Here is a 21423-nt window from a genome sequence, read left to right as displayed (position 1 = left end):
AGCTTGATATGCATGCTGCTCAAATACTTGAAGTTATTTTAATGCACAGACTACAGCAGTGTTCTGCCCAACCCAAAGTCAGAGCTTAGTTGTCTCCCCCCCTCCCCCGCACCCAGCATTTTCCAGAAGAAGTAGAGGGAAGTCTCAGAGGCTGAGAGCAGCCATGATCCTCAGGTAAGAAGGGTAAGGACCAAGGAGGACTGTGATTTCCGAGTCTCCTAAATCATTGTCAAGTAGAAGGCCTTACTCTGTTATTGTCCCATAATGTTCTTCCTCCTTGAGGGAGTGAAATCCTTCAAAGTTGCCTGCAGCTCCCAGTGACCTGGGACCAGGCTGAGCCACAGATCAACTCTCCCAGTCTTCCTATTCTATTATTTATGTGGCATTTGACACCACTGATCATGTCCTCCTTGACAACAGCCTCCCTCGGATGGATTCTGAAAAGTGGTCTCTTGCATCTTCTCTGACTTCTCTGACCAGAACTCTGCTTTGTCTTGTTTTCTCCTACCTTCCCTTCTGTCCCCAACACTGAACGGTAGTACTTTCTAAGGTTCTGTTCTTGGTCATTTGTTGTATCAGTCCACATGCTCTTCCTCTGCAATTTCATCCTCCTCATGGTTTAAACTACCCCTACAGAACTTTACCTCCCAAGTCATTATCTCTAAAGAACTGAGACCAGTCTTTGAGGCTCCAGACCGAGTGTGTCACTCCCTGCCCCTCCTTGCTCTCTTGAGATCCTATAGGTGTTCCAAATTGAACACTTCTGGAACCAGGCAATTTCATCCTCCAGATCTCTGCTCCTCCCTGATTCTAAGTGATTGGCAGCACACAGGCAGCCAGCCGGCACGTCCGAGGTGCATTCTCCTCCCTGATGCTCACTTTCCGTCTCTGCCTCCCTTCTCTCTGCCAAGCCCTCACTACCCTTGCCCTGACTTAGCTTTCATCTTTCTCTTATCTGCCCTAAGAGTCTTGGACTTTATTTGTCTTTCTACTTATTAATAGAGTTTCCCAGAGCTATTGGACTAGAATACAAATATGAACTTATTACTGCCATAATTAGATTACTTTAGTGGTTTCCTGATACTGTTAAAGAACTCAAATCCTCCAGCCTGGTTAGATCTCTCCTTAATTTCTGCAGACCTTCTCCCAGGATGCACAGCGGCCTTTATTCCAAACATCATATTTTAAGCCCCATTCATGCCAGCCCCAAATGTCTTGATGTTATATGTCCCGTAAGAATTTATTTTTCACTTTTCCTTCTTCCTCTTCTGACCATGTCCTGGCAGCCCCTGAATGTCACTCCCTCTCTGTGTACCTGAAGAACACCTCTTCACCATCAGGAGTCTGATCCTGGATTCTCTGAATCCTTCCCTCATCGTCCCACTCCTTCCTCTCCCTCCAGGTGGAATAATGCAGTTTTCCTTGACAAACTCAGTATCCTATGTAGACTGCTGTTAGAATACTTCTAATTTTTTATTGCCCAATTTTTGTTTATAGAATCCCGTATTGGTTTTCTTCACAAACCTAGAAATAAGGATGATCGTCATGTATCTAACACTGTGTCCCAGGTACTATGGAAAGCACTTTTGTCACACAGACAGCTAAGTGGCTGAAAGAGGTTTTGTATCTATTTGCTCTGACTCTAAAACTTATGAATTGAATCACTGTACTTTACTACCAATATCTAGTATTTAACAGGCACTTAGTAGGTGCTTGCCAGATGAATTTAATGAGATTAGATGCTTGGAAAGGTGGTCTGGATGCCATACCTGTCAAGGAAAAACAAAGCTAGGGGCTAAGCAGGGTCAAATGATCCACCAGGAATATTCATCAAGGTTGGAAAACTGTAAGCACCAATGTCTGGAAGCGTATTCTGAGACCCAAGCCAGGAGAGATTGGCAGACAGGTGAAGCCTGAATCCTAGGACAAGTCCTCCATGGACCAGATGACCTCATGGTGTCCTGAGATATTACAAAAGAGGCTTCTTTGAAGACTTGGAGCCAGGTTTTGATGGTCTCAGGGGCAAAGTGACTTAACCTTGAGCTCAGCAGAGTAGTAAGCTACCAAAGAGACTTCTCTACCTATAGCAGGCCCAGTGACGGAAGCTTGAGCTCTCTCTGCCCCTTGATCTCATGAGGACAGGAAGGGTTTCCTATGACACTTGGAATCTCTCCATCCCAGTAAATAACACATGGTAGGCACCTGTTAAATGTCTGTCAAAGAATTGAAATTAAGCAACAAAAACAAAACCAGGCCAGAAATTCAGCCACCCTATTCCCCTCTTGGTTCCTTACAAAACCCATCACAATCCTGGGGACATAAATATGCAATAAATTATAGTTTATAGATAGCATATTTTTAGGGACTATTTTTCCCCACACTAAACCTATAAGGAAATTTTTATTTCTTTTATCATCCCTTTCTTTCTAAGTATGAATTCAGAATCTCCTAAGCAGCAAGAATCCAATAGGTTAGTGGTTGTCAGATGTCAACCTTGGGTAAGATTTTCTGGTCCCAACGTTCTTGTCTCCCGGGTAGATATTGACAATAACCATATGGAGGAAACACTGCTCCAAGGTTTTTTAATAGTTAGGAAGTAGCAATTCCCATCTTGCACTGCCCACATAGTTTTCTATTCCAACTCCCCTTACCTCCAAAGTTATTTTTTTTCCAAAGTTCCTCACAATTAAAAACTTCAGAACATAAATTTCAGTCTCCAAGGGTTTATTAAGTATAATCTGTATCCTCAGCATTGAGCAAAATTGGATAGAGCAGTCTTGAGACACGAGTCCTTCTCTCAACTTTACTTGGAGATAATATCACTCTTTCAGTGTTATAAAGATAAGGAAACAGGCTTGCAAAGTTAAGTAACTTGTCTAACATCAAACAGCTAGCAATGGCAGAGTTGGGAATCCAAGGCAGATTTTCTTAACTCTAAATCCTGGGTTCTTAATGAAACTACTCTACAGTGACAACAATAGAATTTAAAGTAGACAAACAGTAGTTGGAATTAGAGTAGTCAGGAGAGATTTAATGGAGGTGCTGTAGTTTGAACCTTGAATGTCACCCAAAGGTCTACAAAGGCTTGGCCTCCTGTCCATGGTGCTATCAGGAGGTGGTGAAAACATCAGCAGATGGGGCCTAGTAGAAGAAAGTTATAGGATGTCCTCAGGAAGGATATTGGGGCCTGGCCCCTCCTCTTCCATTGCTGCTTTGTTTTCTGGTTATCCTGAGATGAGCAGCTTCCTTTACCATGGGCTCCTTCCATGATGTATGGCCTCACTCCAGGCCCAAACCATGAAACTTCCAAACTGTGAGCCCAAATAAGCCTTTTCTCTTTATAAGTGTGTTATTTCAGGGATTTTTCCCCCACAGTGATGGAAAGCTGGAAACCCAGAAGATAGGGAATCACCAGCTGGAATTTGGGTTTGGGATTGATAAGAAGAGAGCATTGCAGAGGGGGAGGGACATTGTGAACAAACGCTCAGGAAAGGGAATGTGCTCAGTCTGTGTAGGAAGAAAACCAGGGAATACGAGCAAACAGTGATAGACCGAGAGGGGCCACCTGGGGAAGGAAGGGTGACAGCCCTGGTCCTCTTCCTCCCATGATTCAGCTCACACAGCTCTTTACTGCTTGCCCACACGGGCCAGATGCAGGCCTGGCATTTCCCCATTCCTCCTCCACCCTGTCTCCCCCTTCTAAACACCAACCAGTGGGCAGCCCAAACACATTTCTCAAAGTCTAATTAGCATCAACAATAGTTCAAGCTAATCGCCATAATTAATGGAGAGACAAGGCAATGACTGGGAGAATTATAAATGGGGATAATCGAATGTGATTGAGTCTGGAGCAGCTTCTATTCAGGAGAGCTGGAGGGGGAAGGAGACGACTCATCCCCTCTTCCTTTCATCCCTCAGATCTGGGCTCTCCCACTCCCCTGGCCCCCCCATCAGGCAGCGTGAATACAAAAAGTGACAGTCTCATCAAATCAGATTCCATCCACAAAGCAGGCAGTGACCTCTCCCAGTGAATTACAGTTATTAGACTTAATTATATAATAAGAGTTGCACAATGGCCTGGACCCCCTCCTCTTCTCTGACAACACAGGCACCCCCGCGGTGACCATGGAACCACAGTTTTCTCTCTGTCCTTTTTTCTTCTTCCCCAAATTACACTCCTTTTCTCCTTCCTCTTTGTTCTTTATTTTCTCCTTTCTTTTTCCCCTGCCTCCCCTTCCCTACACCTCTCTCCTTCTTTCCTTTATTCCACCACCTCTTTTTCCTCTCCTTCTTTTATTTCTTGTCCTCTCTTCCCAGGAGCCTCCCCAACTTTTGCAATCAGTATGCAAGAAAGCCCTAGATATCTGCCCTGGTTTTCTGAATTGCTCCTCCACTCCTCCCCCACCCCCCCAAAAAAGGTGTTCCGTCCTCTGCTGCCTTTTAGTGTTTGTGCAGAGGGAAAGTATGGTGGGATGTCCTCCTCTGTGGGTTTTCTTGCCTTTCCACAGCACTTTGGAAGATGCCTCTCGCTTCCTGTTGGAACACAACAGCTCCACTTCTTCATGAGATGGTTCCCCTCCCTCCCTGCCTCCCTCCAGTTCTTCCTTCCTTCCTTCTTTCTTAACCTTCCGTATTTACTGAATTCCCAAAGCATACCAGACACATGTACGTATGAAAATAGGAAACTAAAAGCAGATCCACTCCACCCCTGAACTTCCTGTCTTTACTAAGTTGACTTCTTCTCCGTCCACATGATTCAGATAAGTGGTTCTGCTGCCCCATGGGCTTTAAACCTGGAGGTCTTATTTTTCTTCTTCCATATTTACTGTACGGAAATTGTCAACAAGCCGGGCTATACTATGTTTACTCCACGTAAAATCCTGACCTCCTGGGGTCCCCACGGTCTCCAGCGTCACTTTCGTCATCCATGGCTACCCCACCACTCATTTCAGACCTATATTTCACCGACAGGTTCTGGAGACCCTTATCTGGGCATTGTCCTGTTGGTCAGAGATGCAGGCTGAATTCTGAGAATCTTCTTCATGCCTAATGCAGGTGAGCTGAATAATGGTTGTCAAAGTTGTTCCCCCTCGCTCTGAAGAAAAATCCAGAAAGGTAGACTTGTAATTCTACAAAGCCAAATGGTATAGTTTTAATGCAATCTACTCCACGTACTACATTGACAGGGACAATGTGGTCTACCTCCTGGCCCCATCTGTGGGCCCACTCCCAGACAAGCCTGAGCACACGAGGAGTGTGAGGATAGCAGTTGATGAGCAGGAAGGGGAGTCATAGGAATTTTAAAAACCAGAGCAAAGGGGCCAGGCTTTACTTTCAGGTCAAGGGTCACAACTTTATAAAGCAACATAGGAAAAGAAGGTACAGAGAGAAAGCAGGGTGTAGTTTGGCTGATGCAAGGGTTAACCAGAGACCACATGGGCCTTTCATTAAGATGAGTAAATATTCAGAGTTTGGAGCTTTCCTGGAAGAAAGGATGATTTATTTCCCCTCTCCTTTATATATGAAACCCAGGGGTCAGCAAGATTTTTTGGAATTCATGCTACATACAGTTTTAGATATTTCAGCAATAATCTTTAAACACCGTACCTCTGCTAGCATATATTTGTAAGACAGAATGGAATTATGAAGAGAGGCTAGGATTTAGAATATAAAGACCAGACTTCATGAAATTACCAAGTATGTGGCTCATGGATTCATTCTATCAAATGAAGACTGTAATAATGAAGGTGAAAATAGCATGTGAGATTATCTTTGTATTAATAGCTGTCTTTGCCTGACCCTACAGGTTTGTTGTGAGGATCGCATCATAAAATATGTGATAAAATGTTCCATAGCTATTAATCACCATACACATTGGTTATGTTGGATCCCCTACGGTGCTCTCTCTCTGGGTGCCAGATATGTACAAAGTGAATCTAACATGTGCAGACAGACTGGTATCTGTTTCTCTCAGTAGAGAATTATTATGGCCAAGTTACTGCTCCTCAAACAATGAAGGTCACATCACATAGAGAATATTGCTGAGGTCTCCCTTTCTGCCCCCAAGTTCCGAGTGTGGCCCCAAGAAGGTCACAGAAAGTGTGATAACAGGATTAGGCTGAGCCACCCCTGCTGCAGCAATCAGGCACGTGGCTGACTTCACTAGCTGAAGCCTGGGCCCTCCACATCCAGAGAGGAGAGCAACTCTAGCTCTGTGAAGGCACACCCTTGCCCTGCAGTGATCTGGTCTCCTGTGCACCTTTCAGAAGGTACAACCTACAATCCAGAGCAGGGTCTTGATCAACTTGGGATTGACTCCATGTCTGTCCCTCAGCCCAAGGACCCTGTCCTTAAGTATCACATGGGTTGTGTAGAGGTGACCTTGGCAATGAAGTTTGCTAAGAAGCCAATGAAAGGAGGTGGAGACCTCTGCCCCCTCCCTTGAGAACTGGAACAACTTTGTGTCTACAATATATGATGTGTCCCAGGGGAAGTAGAGCTCGGGTGATTGTCAAATGGAAGCCAGAGGACTGGGGTGCTTTCCTCAGGCCTCTAGCCAGTCTGTTTTGCCATCCAGCTTAGGGTTATCATGCTGTTCTGCCCACACTCTCACACCCTAATGGATTGGAGCCACAGGAGGGACTTTTCCCCATTTCCAGTGAGGCTCAGACCACCACATACTTCTGACTTACCTTCAAGGCTCAGGAGCAATTTAAAAGTTGCCTAAGAGTTCCTCTTTGTTTCCAAGATCTCCCCATAGCTACCTGGCAGCCGTCTTTGCATGACTCCTTCCTTTAAGGAAAGCATCGTCTCCCATGGATTCCAGAAAGAAAGGGAGTGGCAAGCAGAAAGGTAGCAGGAAAGGAATGAAGGATCGTGGAGCTCCTGTTGCCTTACCAGGAGCTCCTGTTGCCTCCTGGTATTTATGAGTAAAACTCTGAATATTTACTCATCTTAATGAAAGGCCCATGTGGTCTCTGGTTAACCCTTGCATCAGCCAAACTACACCCTGCTTTCTCATCCAGTTCTCATACCACACGGGAGGTGGCTGGTATCGTTCCCATTCTGCAGATGCAACAACTAAGACCCACAGTTTCCCAGCATTAGTGAGCAGTGGAATCAGGACTAGAGACGTTCAGAGCTCCTGTTCCCAGTGCCACCCCTTTTGACCCTCCCACATGGAGAAGACCTGGGAATGTGATGGGGGGGGGGGGACCTGATGCCATTAGCCTCTTACTCTACAGGCCTGAGAATTAGAGGTCAGGGCCCAGGAGGTGTGTACTCCTATTTTAGGCTTAGACTCTTCCCAGGCAAGGATGTGGTACCCAGGCCCAGCGCTGGCCATTGTACACCAGCAGAACACTGTCGCTCCATCCACTTGGAAACCAACCAATCATCTCCTGCAAGAACCCCTCTTCAGCTCTAATTGTCTCTAAGAATCTAAAATTGTTGATAGACATCTTTTTTCTCACACTAGAAATAAAGTGAGTTCCTGATGGGAATGAAAGAGAGAATGGAAAAATGTTAAGTACTTTAAAACACATTATTTATCATGCCATGAATTGTATTTTGTTTCTGAGATTCTTCTGTCATTATGTGATTTTAGAGAGGGTTAGGTCCTTTTTACATGATTTTTTTTTTCCTCCCATTCTCCAGGGAGCTTGTAGTACTTAAAACTGTGTTGTATAATAGATAGTATAATCACCGTAAATTAAATGCGCCTCTGCCGAGTTGTGTTTTATGTTAATTCCATTGTGTGGTGGCAGCTGCTTGGGAAAGAAGCTATAGATTGGCAGGGGACGTGGGTTTCCAGCTTTGCCAAGTACCCACAGCCACAGGTTCTTTGCTACAAGTGGCATTTGATCCCGGGCACCAGCCAGTGCTTTGGAAGAGGGCAGAGAGGCTCAGGATAGGACCGGTGCACCCCCATCTGGGCCAGGAAAAACTAACATTGATTCCCAGGATGATGGCCCAAGAAATCTTTCCTAAGGACCATCGGAAATTAGGGTCCAGGAAGGATCTAGTTGTAGTCAAGTTCAGACTCACGTTTCTAGGAGCAAAGTGACTTCCTTAGTGTAGGATACTCTTGCTACTTGATTCCATCTACCCTGAAGCAATAGGTCGTGAACCTCAAAATCAAAAGGGGAATTTGTGAATTTGCTTAGGGAACTATATAAAATCTGTAAGGAAGGGTCCTTCTCTGTTAGACAAACTTGAAGGTTGAGGAACCCTGGAGAGCAGAGTTGTCAACAAAATCTCAAGAGAAACAAAGGTAGCAGGCCAAAGCAAGGGGCCCTGTCAACCCAGCCCTGGGGGATTAATCAGTTAGATAGAGGGGTCGCTAGCCAGGTGCCCCATCCACAGCTCCACAGGATGGACCACAGGACACTGAAGTCACTAGTGTGGAGAGAATGTTCCAAAAGACGTAAAATGACATTTTACAAAATTGAAGATCTACTATTTACTAGCTCTAGGCTGGAAAATATTATCCTATTTTTTTTTCATTTTTTTTATATTATTCATATGATGTCAAAGTTACTAGCCAGTTCTCTGGGTAGAGAAATCAAGTCTGGGGGAGATCAACTTGGCAAAGTCACATACTTAGTAGTAGACCACGCTCCCAACCACATCTGTGGGGTCCATGTTACCTTCAGGAAGAAGTCGAGTTGGGCTGAAGGGCAAGATGAAGGAGGGCCTTTAGCTAAACAGAGAAACGGGCAGATCTGAGCCAGACTCCTCGGCGAGGAAACCACATGGGGAAATTTGCACAGCTTGCAAGAGCGTGTGTGTCGGAGTAATGGGGGGTCCAGTGAGCAGAATGTGGGGGCAAAAGGAGCCAAAGAGCCAGGCATGGTGCTGCATGCCTGTAATCCTAGCAACTCCGGAGGCTGAGGCAGGCGAATCACGAGTTCAAAGCCAGCCTCAGCAAAAGTGAGGCGCTAAGCAACCCAGTGAGACCCTGTCTCTACATAAAATACAAAATAGGGCTGGGGATGTGGCTCCGTGCTCAAGTGCCCCTGAGTTCAATCCCTGGTAACCCATCTCCCCCCAACAAAAGGAGCAAAAGACCCTAGGGTGAGTTGCTTAGCTTCCAGACACTTGTTTCTCATGGGTGGGGACCCTGGGAAATCAGAGAGCAAAGTGTCAGCCTAGTCAGTCCTGGTGAGGGGCCTTTTCCTAGCTTGCATGTGGTCACCTCTCACTGTGTCCTCTTATGGTGCATTCCAGTGTCTCTTCTTAGAAGGACATTAATCCTCCTGAATCAGGATCTCATCTCTATGACCTCATTTAACCTTAATTACCTCCGTACAGGCCCTGTCTCCAAGTTTGGTCACATTGAGGGAGGGGAGTTTTAACATAGGGATTTGGCAGAGATACATACACATTTGGTTCATAACAGCATGCTTTTATTTTTATTAAAAAATATGTATTTTTTCCCTTAGAAGGATAGACAACAAAGCATTATGGGCAGGTTTGGGTTTTTTTTCTTCTTTTTACTTACCAGCATTATCTAAGTTATCTGCAGCAAGTCCATGTTAGTGGTTGACCAAAAAACTAAATTGAAAATTATTTGCGTCCATTTTCCTCAGGGCCTTGATGCCTCCTGGCAAAGGCTGTGTGTACACTGGCTGCATTTAGATGCATCTGGTCAGCCCTGCCAGCTGTTCCAGAATGTTCCCTGCGTAGGAATTTGGGGAGGGGGTGATAAAGAAGAAGATCTTTAGAACAGGCCCACACTCACGTTCTGTCCAAAGCCTGCCTGTTTTGCCCAGTGGCGCCTTGAATTCGGGGCCATCACCCATTCCTGCCCTTCTGAGGCCCACTGGGGACTAGGGGCAGGTGCCTAAAAGGCAGAACTGAGACAGGCAACAGGCTGCCACGCCATTGATATGCAAGGCGGAGCTGAGGCAGCTTTTGTATCAGAGCTTCACAAAAGCAATTCTCCGCAGTTGATATAAAAAGGTGTCAGTTCTGGTTTAAGTACTGTATTACCAGCAAAGATTTATCTGCCTCAAAGCCAGGCCTCACCCACCCAGGGAATAAACAGCTCTCTGCTTATCTGTTTCACGGAGCACAGTGGTTCTCAGGTCATTTCTGCCTCCAAAAGGATTTTTCTTTGCTTTCCCCAGTTGTCTCTGGCAATTTACCAGCATAAGTGACACCTCCTAATGCTGATGATTGGGATGATGAAGGGAAATGGCCCGTCCATACCCTGTCCACACCCCTTACTCACTAGGGCTCCTAGGAGGACAAAAATACTCAGAGGGTCTTTTAAACCAGAAGCAAGTGGGAACATGAAATTCTGAAGTCGAGAAATCAAAGGGGGAGCAAGGAAAATCTCTTTTCTATAAAATGATGGCAAGAGATTGGCAGCTTTGGGTTAAAAAAAAATCCTTTAGAAACTGGCTGACCACTGTGACTACCAGCATTCCTAGTATCCTCTATGACATACCAGAACTGGCAATGGAGGCAGAAGTGACGTGGAGTCACTTCCAGGAGCCTAGTTTGAGAGTGGAAATGTAGATAGATTTACCATCCAACAGGCATGGATTCCCCAGTGGACTCCATACCCATTCCAAGTCACAAAGCTACTAGATGCCAAGGCTGGGATTGTAGGAATCTGAGTGGATTCCCTCGGAGATTTAGAAGAAGCACTAAGCCCCTCTGAACCTTGGTTTCTTTTATATAAAATGAAGATGCTAAGAGAATCTCTTCTGGCTCATGCAGGTGACGTGAGGACCAAAGGCTACAGAACATCAGAGTTGAGTGTGACCAGCAGGTGTGCGTGCAGAGCCTGCCGTGTGTCCACTCACTGGTGCTGAGAATCTCAACAGGCAGCAACGCCTTTCATTCCAACGTGGTAGCAGATAGAACTGGCACATATCCCTGGAAGATGTAGTAAGAAGGGCACCACCTCATGCTCAGGTATAAAAGACAAAGATCACGCCACATCCTGAAAGCTGTACTGAGTGACCCAGGGAGAGGGAGAAGAGCTGGAGTTTCATGTGAGATAAAAAAAAACCCAGAAATGGCAGGTGTGGGAAGGGCATCTGAACACAAAACTCCCGGCCTATCCCCTTGTTTTCTTGCTGCCTGGCTGGTTCTCATATCTCCCAATGCACATTAGCCAAGCGCTGTGTACCAGAGAGCTGGGGGAGGGGATGTGTGCCATAAACCCTCCAGTGCCCACCACGGGCACAAGACACTTTAAAGGAAAAGTGGTCCCACTAGTTCTTTCCTACACAAGCCGTAAACGCTGCTGCAGAGTGATTTATTAGAGCAAGCAGCCCTGCCCCAGCAGCCACAGCTGGCTGGCCTGGGGACAGTGTGCAAACAGAAGATAGCCACACAGGGCACAGGGGGCCTCCAGCCGTACCTGCAGGGACTCTCATCAGTCTGGGTAAATAAATAAAGGTAGGTCACTCCCCATGATGTCTATTGGGCTCCTGAGGGACTGTTCATGTTCCAACCAACCAATCCCAGCCAAGGGCATGAGGTCCCAGCATCCAGTTAGGGGCCTAGGCTCAGAGCAGTCACGAGCCACACAGGCAGGTGCACACAGAAAGATCCTTACCTAGAAATCTGGGCCAGGTCCAGCCCTACATCAAGGTAGGGCTTCCTCTGCAGGACTGAAAATTGTATTGTTCATGCTACTCAGAAGAAAGAAAGAAAGAAAAATTTAAAAAGCTCACTTTTTCTTAAAAGTTCCCTCATCGCTAAGATTGACCAAAGCAGATGGTAAGGTTCTCTTGAGGTTTGTGACCTTAGAGAATATTGATGGTTGTGACTTTTGTAGGAGATAAAAATAAACTTGCTAGGTCATCTTCCAGACTATTATTCACTTTTAAGTTTCTTTCCAAATATTATCTAGTCAAAATGTTGTCTTGTTTATGTGCAGGCTTTGGAAAAGCTGAGCTCTTTACCTGGGCCCTGTGATTTGAATGGCATTTGACCCCTCAATGAAGAGTGTGTGTGTGTGTGTGTGTGTGTGTGTGTGTGTGTGAGAGAGAGAGAGAGAGAGAGAGAGAGAGAGAGAGAGAGAAATGGGGACTGAACTGACTCTGCAGACATGCAGCCGTGACCTACCTAATAGAGCTGTCCGTGGTAAACCCTTGGCTGATTCTTTGACCCAACATACACTGACTGAAACCATGGCGTGCTGACTCTGTGCTGAGCAGGAGCCACAGACAATCAATCAGCAGGTTCCTGCCCTTCAAGAAAGCAGTGTCCACAGTGAGAACTGGAAGGGCACAACAGAGCTATGCATGCAGAATGAAGTGGGATGCCACGGAGTCTGCAGAAGACACCACCCCCAGTCCTCCCTCACCATCTTCCAGGATAAGTCTGATAAAATATTAGCAGATAACAGAAGGAGGTAGCAGACTCCTGATTCAGGGAATGGATCGTGTGTGTCAGGGAATGGAGGTCACACTGTGTGATTGGCTGGAGAGGGAGAAAGGTGACAGGAAGTGTTGGTGAGGGGCCCCAGGGAGCAGCCGTGGTAGAGATGGGAAGGTGGGGAGGGTTTGTCGTTTAAGGGCGTGGTCATGATGGGCAGCCCTCTTGGTTGGCCATCCCATGGTCATCCCACTCCTCCAGTTCTTTTTCACTTGCTGATGTCATGGAGTTGCCTGGGGATTGGGGAGGGAATGAGGCAATACGGTCTTCCCATTCCCCTTGCCAACCAGTGGTGTAGACAGGGCATATGATGGGTTTCTATCCAAAACATGTGAGTAGTCTGGAGGACAATTGGAAAGAATTTCTATGACTCTTTATGGGTGTTCTACGAGGAACAGTCCATTTCCCTGCCTTTTGATATAGCCTCTTCACACATCGTTTGGAGATGCTGCCGGTGTCTTTGGACCCAAAGGAGAACACAGAGCTGACAGCATCAGTCGACGTTATTTGAAAGCATGAGTGGTGAGATGGAGATGCAGCCAAGGTGCCGTGTTGAATGCTCCAAAGAAGACAGAATAACTGCAGGGAGACTGGAGGAGAACTCTTGGTTGGCCAGTGGTTGGGGGCCACTGCTTAGCTTTGGGGGAGCATTTTCAGCACAGGGTGCAGACACTGCATGAAAGTTACTAAGCAGTTGTAAGCATAGAAAATGGTGCAGAAGAAGAACCCTGTATATTCAAGTCTGTTGGTCAAGAAAGGAGAAAGATAAAATGGTAGCCAAGAGAAGAGCAGTTCTGAGGAAAGGGATTTAATGGGTGATCAAAGGCTATGTGTGGGCAAAGAAAGGGGCAGAGAAGATGCTGAGTGTGACCAGGAAGGGAGGTCCTGCTCAGGGGTATGGGCACAGTAGAGGGAGGGAGGCTTCTATTGGGAACTTAAGGAAAAGAAGAGCAATTGAAAACCATGAAGAGATAGTGAGACAGAGAGAAGGATGGTGTGCAAAGCTCTCTGTGGTTTAGAAAGCATGTTCACATAGATTATATCACTCAAGCCCTGTCAAATGGGTGCTACCATCATCTCCACTTGAGAGGTAAAGAGTTTTGGGAAGGTCCACAGCAGACAACTACAGCACTAGCATGAATTCAAACCCTACTCAACCCAAATTCTATGTCCTTTCAATGTGCTGGTTTGGGGAAGTTGATACCTTCTGGGAACACAGAGCTGGAGAACAGCAGGGATTCTGACACCAACTATCTATCAGAATCCCTGTGCCACTTTAAAGGTAAAGAGTACTAGACTCGACCCTTTTGATAACCTGTTGGTTAACGAGGTGTATTCGTCTGTTTTCTGTTGCTATAACAAAATGCATGAGACCTGGAAATTTATAAAGAATAAAAGTTTATTTGCTTCATGGTTCTGGAGGTTGGAAAGTGCAAGAGCTTGGTGATGGCATCTGCTTAGCATCTGATGAGGACACCATAGTGCATCTTAACATCAGGATAGGCATCACACGACATGACAGAGCAAACACGCCAGCTCAGATTCTTCCTTTTATGAAGTCATTTATGCCATCATGGGGGCCCCCTTCTCAAGACCTCATCTAGTCCTAATTACCTCTCAGTGGCCCCACCTCTGAAGACCATGGAAATGAATCTAGGGATTAAGATTCTAGCACATGGTCTTTCGGGGACACGTTCAAACCAGAACGGTATGCACTGCGAGCCAGCACTGCTAAAAGCTCCCTGCTTAGGGGAGTCACTGTTTTAGAGAATAAAAGAACCAAGGAAGGCCAGTTCCTGAAGGACTTTGACTACGCTGCCTTTGAGTCTCAGCATAAGCTCCTGTGCCTGTGGGTCTCTCAGCGTTACTTTGAAAGGAACAGACAGAAAGAAGGAGAAGGAGGAGAGACAGGAGGGGGCAAAAGCACCTGTCCTTCCTCTCATTTGTCTTCACTACACCAATCTATGGACTCCAAAGCCCAGATGTCCTCACCCCTGGGTTTTAGTTCTGAGAGTGGACTCTATTCCAGTCCCAAAGAGAAGAGGTTGTTCCGCCCCCTTCGATCCTCATTCCATTTGCTCTTGCTCAGTTCATTCTTAGGAACGAGTTGGTATGCCACTAGGTTAGTCGGGTTTCCATCACTATAATGAAATAACTGAGACAGTCAGCTTTTCAAGAGAAAGACTTCTTTTGGATCGTGGTTTTAGAGGTTCTAGGGCAAGATCAAGGGCACCCATTGAGTGGCTCCCGCGGCTTTGGACCTGCTGAGAGTCAGCATGTCCCAACAGGAACATAGGGCCAAGCAAACTTGCTAACATCACTGCCAGAGAGCAAAAAGGGAGAGGAAGGGGACAGAGTTCCACCATCTCCTTTGAGGATATGCCCCCGGTAACCTGAGGACTTCCCACAAAGCCCCACCTCTCCAAGGTTCTACCTCCCACTAGTGCCACCCTAGGGACCAAAGCTTTCCACGTAGGCCATTGGGAGCTACTAAAGATCCAAACTACAGCAATCACCATTTAAACTCATTCAATCTTCTTTGAGCAAGGAGTATAGAACATGGTGGGAGGCACTTTAAAGACAGGGTGTCCCACAGGGGGCCAGGCATTTGCACCTGTCCCCAAATCTCCCTCCTGGAAGGTGGCTGTGATCTTGGCATACATATTCACAAGGCCACCTCCAAGAGTACCAACAGTGAGTTCCTGGAGGGCTCAATGACCTATGAGGTATGACTTGGGCTGAGTCCTGCAAGTAGACCCTCACCAGGCAGACCAAACCCTACCAGACTGCACGAGGGAGGTGACCCTGTCTCTCCGGCACTAACAGGGTGTGAGCCGGGTCCAGCACCTTGAGAGCCGACTCATAGTTGGGCAAAGTGAAAAATGAATCGTTTTTCACATTATGATTTCCTCATCTTATTATGATCACTCTTCCTCTCCACCTCCACCCGCCATGGAAAATCAACACAAGGGCTGCATTTGGGGGATTCTCTGTTATCAATATCCTTATTCTTAAAAAAGAAAGAAAAAAAGAAATGAGGGGAAAAAAGCCCTCCACTTTGCTGTCTGCTAACCCAAAATGCACGAGGAGCCAGGTGATGTCCCTTCCCACCCCATGTGTCTGCCCAGTGCCATATATTTTACATGCCTGCACAATGCGTTTTATGAGGCATATAAAAGCCAGACGGGAATTATCTCCTTCTCCTGTACGGGCTGTCTCTTTTTGGGGGAGAGATAACAGAGACCTATTTCATTTTGCTGCTTGCTACTGGATGCTCTGCCATAAATTGAGAAAAGAAGCTCTTTTTGAAAAATGCTTTCTTTGACCCTGTTGTCACTGGGAAACCTCAATGAGAGAAATACCATTCTCTATAGGATCTCGGTTCAGAGCAGAGCCAGGAAGTGTGGGGGGAGCTGTTGTTTTTTTTCTCTTCTGTTCTCTCCTTCCTCTCTCTCCACTGGAGAGAACAGAAGATGTCCACTGAGGAGTGGTCTCTCCCTTAGAGGAGGGGCTGTCAGTGGACATAAAGAACCCAGGGAGCAAGTCCTGGCTATGCTGAACCCCAGCATCCTCCCATCACCCCGTTTCAGAGAGACAGGGCTGCGGCCCCCTGTGGGAATACATTCACTCCGCCCATGCTACATCCAGGCACGCTCAACGCACTATCAAATATGCACCAGCAATATTTCATTATCGGGTCCTTTGCAGCCCAGTGCACGCCTGGGTGAGCCTAGAAATTAAACTGTACTTTCACCTCTAAAGAATGCCGTCCCTGCCGGTGCTGAAGGGGAGAGATTGCCAGGCCACCAGGCTGTGGAGTGATGAGAGAGCAGGGCAGGGGCCTAGCAGGCAGAAGCCTTCTGCTGGCCTTGGTGGAGAGGTCTGGGAGTCGTCCATCTCCCCAGAGCTGAACAGGCTCCTGGGCAGAGGACACGGGACACCCTGAGGGAAAGAATGGGAAAGGTCCTCTTGCAGCGCCCCTGCAGGAGCTTGGAATCTCTTCCCATAAGGTGCGTCTCTGCCCTCTCCAGCATCCTCCACCTAGATCCAGACACCCCATTCTACCCTCCGTCTGCCTCGTTGGTCATCTAGGTTGTCCCCAGTCATGTCAGGGGACACCAACAATGTCCAATGTCAACAACAACAACAACAACAAAATAATGTCAACAAACAAACACAAGAAGAGATAGAAAGTCTACTTTGCTACCATCACCATTTTGTTGGGACTGGACTTGCCACTGAGCATCACTTTTGGCCTGGTGGGTCACTGCCATGTGGAGAGGAGAAATGCAGGGCCGGGGCACTTGCCCTACACAAGCCAGCCAGAGCCGGGAGGGATGGGGAAGCTCAGAGGGGACAGGACCTTAGAGTTCTCAAAATTCAGGACTGGTCCTATCACTCTTCTGCTCAAAATCTTCCAGAGGTTTCTACCACTTAGAGTCCATCCTGGAGTCCACTGTGGCCTGGTCCCTGGTAACTCCCTGACCTCAGCTTTAACCGTTCTCTCCCTCATTCACTGTGTTCCAGCCTCTCTGGTCTCTCGGATGTTACTAGAGCTTCCTCCCCGCTACCCGCAACCTCCAGCAAGACTCTGTCTCGGGGACATGGCAGAGACACTTGTCCTTCTCAGGACAAAGACATCAGGGCCAATATATCTTCTGGGCAAGAAGAATTTACATCAAGAAGTACTAGGAGCCAGGTGCCGTGGCACATGCTTGTAATCCCAGGGGCTCAGGAGGCTGAGACAGGAGGATCGCAAATTCAAAGCCAGCCTCAGCCAAAAGCTATGTGCTAATTAACTCATGAGATCCTGTCTCTAAATGAAATAAAAAATAGTGCTGGGGATGTGGCTCAGTGGTCAAGTGCCCTTGAGTTTAATCCCCAGTACCAAAAAATAAAAACAAAAGAGGACCTTCATGAGAGCAATGGTCTGTGGCTGATAATTCTCAGACATCTGATAACCTGGGCAGAGTGTCAGGATCAACCCGTACCAAGATTTGCTTCTAGAGCCCCACTCACTCCACGTCCAGCACTGATGTAGAATCCTGGGGAACTTGGAGATAAGTCTAAGTGGCAAGGGGTCTTCTCTCAACTTGCTGGACTCTTAAGACTTAAACATGGGAAAGTTTAAGAGAAAAATAAAATATATATGACATGTTCTGGAACAGATAATGAGTGGCGTGGATGATCAGGAAGAGATGTCAGTTGTGCCTGGGGGATTAGGAAAGGTAATGGGAGATCGATAACTGGAAATGATCCATTAAATATGGAGAGGATTTGCAGAGGAAAAGAGAGATCTAGAAGGTTCTCCTGAGATGAGGTCTTACTTGAGTTTTCCCCATTTCACAGATGGGAAGAGGATACCACATAGCTAGGCACGCTCAGAACTGTGTTTCAAATGACCTAGAATTTCAAGGACTTGACCAATCTGTTTTGTGTCATGGATATGGTCCTCTCCTGACTCCCCGGGAGAACCTCTCACAGGGGAGCCACACGCGTTTTCTGCTCTAACAGGACACTTATAGTTGAGAAATGCATATGCATCCCTTCTTTAGCTCTGAGCCAAAGCCATAACAGAATATGAGTGACTTGCTTGCTTCCTGGGATGGAGAAGAGATGGTGGAATGGTCCATCCTAAGAGATGACCTGCTGTGGCCAAGACAAGTCTGGGCATCAGCTCTGCCAACAGAAGGCAAGCAGACTCTTCCGTTCTTTCTATGGGTCATGATTATTTGAGTAATGACTGAGAGTTCTGAGAGCACGCTTCCCAAGCTGGGAGCTGTCGGGACGACCCCCCTCTTTCTTCCCTTGCCTTCTGAAGCACCAGGGGATCAGGGGCTGCAGGCGATCCTTTACGTTGGGAATGTTAATGCAAGCAGGCTAATATCACGGTAAGTCGACACCTCTCAGGGGTCTCTCTATGTATGATCTTCAGCCCTGCTCTTATCAATGAGCACATCTATATCGAGCTGTTTTAAGGAAGGAAGGGATGGAGTTAATCATAAGTTTCCATTTGATCAGGTTCTGTAATGAGGTTTTGGTTATGGACTTTGTATTTCTATGCATGTTAATAGACAAATACACAGGCAGTAAATATTGTTATAAATATGATGAGATGGACAGATAGATACAGATAGATGGTAATAGATACAGATATAGATAGACGGAAGATGAATGACGCCTAGCCATATTTATGCATTCCACAGCCCAACTTCATTTCGTAGAAGCGTCTGTGCTTTCAGAGCATTTAAACATGCAGACACAAGCCACTGCAGTGGATGCTGGAAGGACATGGTGTCCCACCTGAATGCAGATAAGTCTGGAGTCCAAAGAAGCCCCAGTCATCTGTGTCCACAGAGGACAGCCAGCGTTGTATCCTCGGGTGCAGAACTTTGGGCCAAAGATCTGAGTGTGTTGGGCTTCTCAGAGGTCACCGCAGCTGGAGGCCAAAATCTCATTAAACAGTTCTTACCAACTGTCTTAAAAGGCAGGACTCGTGGCCTCCAGCCCTGGGGGATGCTGTGATTCTGCACATTTATTGACAGAAGCCAGGTATCTCTGCTGACACCTACCCTGGCTTCCTCAGATCTCCTAGCCAGCCTCCCCCAGCCCGAAGACACACAGCTCAACTTCAAGGCTCCTAAAACTGTATGGGGTGATGCCAACCTGGGGCTTCCTCAAAGCTGGCTGGCTGTGTGGCTCTCCTGCTCCCGTCCCCAGTAAAGATCATGAAGAAGAGGGGAATGAGAAGGGCAGAAAGGGCAAATTCCTGAGCCCGTTGAAGAATTTAGCCAGTGGCTAGCAAAGAGAGGAAAATGCTTTAGAGGAAGGGGAATTTATTCACGGACACCTGTCAGAAGCTGTCATTCCCTGGCTGAACTATAGTCTGAATTTTACTATGATATAAATCAGTTCCTCCTGGACTTAATAACTCTTCTTTATAGGTTTCTTCCCACTCATAAATAAACCTCATTCCATATGTATATACTGCAAAAGGCCTGCTTGACTTGCAGCACTGTTCATCGGGAGAGGTAGGTGCCAGCCCACATTTTGTAATGGCCATGGGGCTTTCCAATGGTTCCACCTTCAGGGAGAGACCTCCCTTCCCTGGGACAACCTCCACCTCAAAGAAGGTTTCCATTGAAAATGTCCTTACAGGGCACCTAGGACAAGGCTGTCTGACCAAGGAGAATTGGTATGTCCTCTCAAAGAGCCAGGTGACTTCCAGGATGGGTCCAAGTGTGGCAGAGCTGGAGGTCACCTTGCTGGAAAGGAGGGTGGGGGTGTCAGGCAGGGCTGCAATGTGCCTGACCAGTTCTCCTGGCAGATTTGTGAAGTTGCAGATTCTGAAGAGATGGGCCAGCTAACCTCTGCCAGATCCCAGGGATGGTCTGGAACGTTCCACTGATTGGGGAGGCCCTTATCCACTCCATTCCTCAAGCTCTCCATGGAGCAGTGAACTTCAGCACCCTGACTCACAACAACCCCATCCTGGTTGGATTTTTGGACACCAGCTCCATTCTCTTCTAGTGTGGTGAGAGAGCAAACTTAATTTTTAAAGTTATGCGCTACAGTATTCTCGGGGTTTTGTACATTCTCAGAAAGAGATAAATATTCAAATTCTAATTTTAAAAACGTAGTTGGAAAATGACGATAGAAACCATCTTGTCCAATATCCACCCAAGGAAGTAAACACCCCCACATCCACCCCAGCAGATGGGCATTCGGCCTTCCTATTTCTCTTAGAAGGAGAATTATAAAAGGATTTAGCTTTTATTTTAAACACAACTCTTAAACTTTAAAGTAAATCACAAATAACTTTGTTCAGATAACATTCTGAAATTTTATTGTCATTAAGATCTGCAAGCACTCCATGAGAATTCATAATTTTAGGAGGAAATACATCAATACAGTATTTAATGATATGGATTATCTGCTTTTGAAATATGCCAGGTGCTGTAATTACAAAACTCAAACTAGTAAAAAAAAAAAAACATTGAAGACAAATCTGGTAACCTCCTGAGATAAGAGCTCTGAAAATCAAAATCTGTGTTCACAAAACCAAAACTAAAACCAAAACCAAAAAAAAAAAAAAAACCACCAGAAAATAACGTGTTGGCAAGGATGTGGAGAAATTGGAACCCTCGTACATTGAATCTAAAATGATTCAGCTTCTGGGGGAAAATCTGGCAGTCCCTCAAGTTGTTAAACATAGAATTTCCATATGCTTCAACGATCCCACACCTAGGATCCACCCAAAAGGGTTGACAACAGGGACTCAGACAAATACATCTACACACACCTTCACAGCGGTGATGCTTGCAATCAAGAAAAGGTGGAAATAGCCCAAATGTCCATCAGCAGAGAGATGGGTAAACAAGAGAGGGTATGTGAGTACCCTGAAATGTTTTCATTCCAGAAATGAAGGGAGAAGTGCAGAACCGAGACATGTTACGATGTGGATGGAGGGAAAACATCATGAGAAGTGAAAGAAGCCAGACACAACAGCTCATGTATTATATAATCCCATTTATAGGAAATGTCGAGAACAGGTAAATCCATAAGGTCAGAAAGCAAAGCAATGGTTCCCAGGGGCTGGAGCAATGGGAGAATGAGAAGTGATCGCTTGATGTGTACAGAGCCTCTTTTGGAATAATAAAAGTATTCGTGAGCTAAAGTAGAGGTGGGGGTGAGCAGCCCTGGGAAAGTCCAGAATGAAATGTATAATCTTATGTTTTGTGAACCTCTCCTTAATACAAAGAATGTAAAAACAAGCACACACACAAAAATGATCTATGAAGCCAGATATGGGGGTGCATGTCTGTAATCCCAGGGACTCAGAGGCTGAGGCAAGAGGATTGAGAGTTCAAAACAAGCTGCAGCAACATAGTGAGGCCCTAAGCAACTTAGTGTGATCACATCTCAAAATAATAAACAAACAAACAGAAGAAAAGAAAGATCTGGGGATGTGGCTCAGAGGTTATGCATCTCTGGGTTTCAATACCTGGTACCACTCCCCACCCC

General features: G+C 46.3%; 1 long non-coding RNA gene across 2 annotated transcripts in view; it reads left to right on the top strand.

Moving 5' to 3' along the window:
- LOC107153948 overlaps positions 1–21423 on the top strand; it is a 60203-nt gene that overhangs the window by 27901 nt on the left and 10879 nt on the right. For both annotated transcript variants that reach the window (XR_001504986.2, XR_007347030.1), the window contains exons 2-4: positions 19344–19430; positions 19727–19933; positions 20819–20951. This is a non-coding gene — a long non-coding RNA (uncharacterized LOC107153948). The remainder of the gene's footprint in view (positions 1–19343; positions 19431–19726; positions 19934–20818; positions 20952–21423) is intronic.

Source organism: Marmota marmota, unplaced genomic scaffold (assembly GCF_001458135.2).
Source record: "Marmota marmota marmota unplaced genomic scaffold, marMar, whole genome shotgun sequence".
Taxonomy (NCBI): Eukaryota; Metazoa; Chordata; class Mammalia; order Rodentia; family Sciuridae; genus Marmota; species Marmota marmota.
Note: the sequence above shows the minus strand (reverse complement) of the source record. Positions and strands in the feature narration are given on the sequence as shown.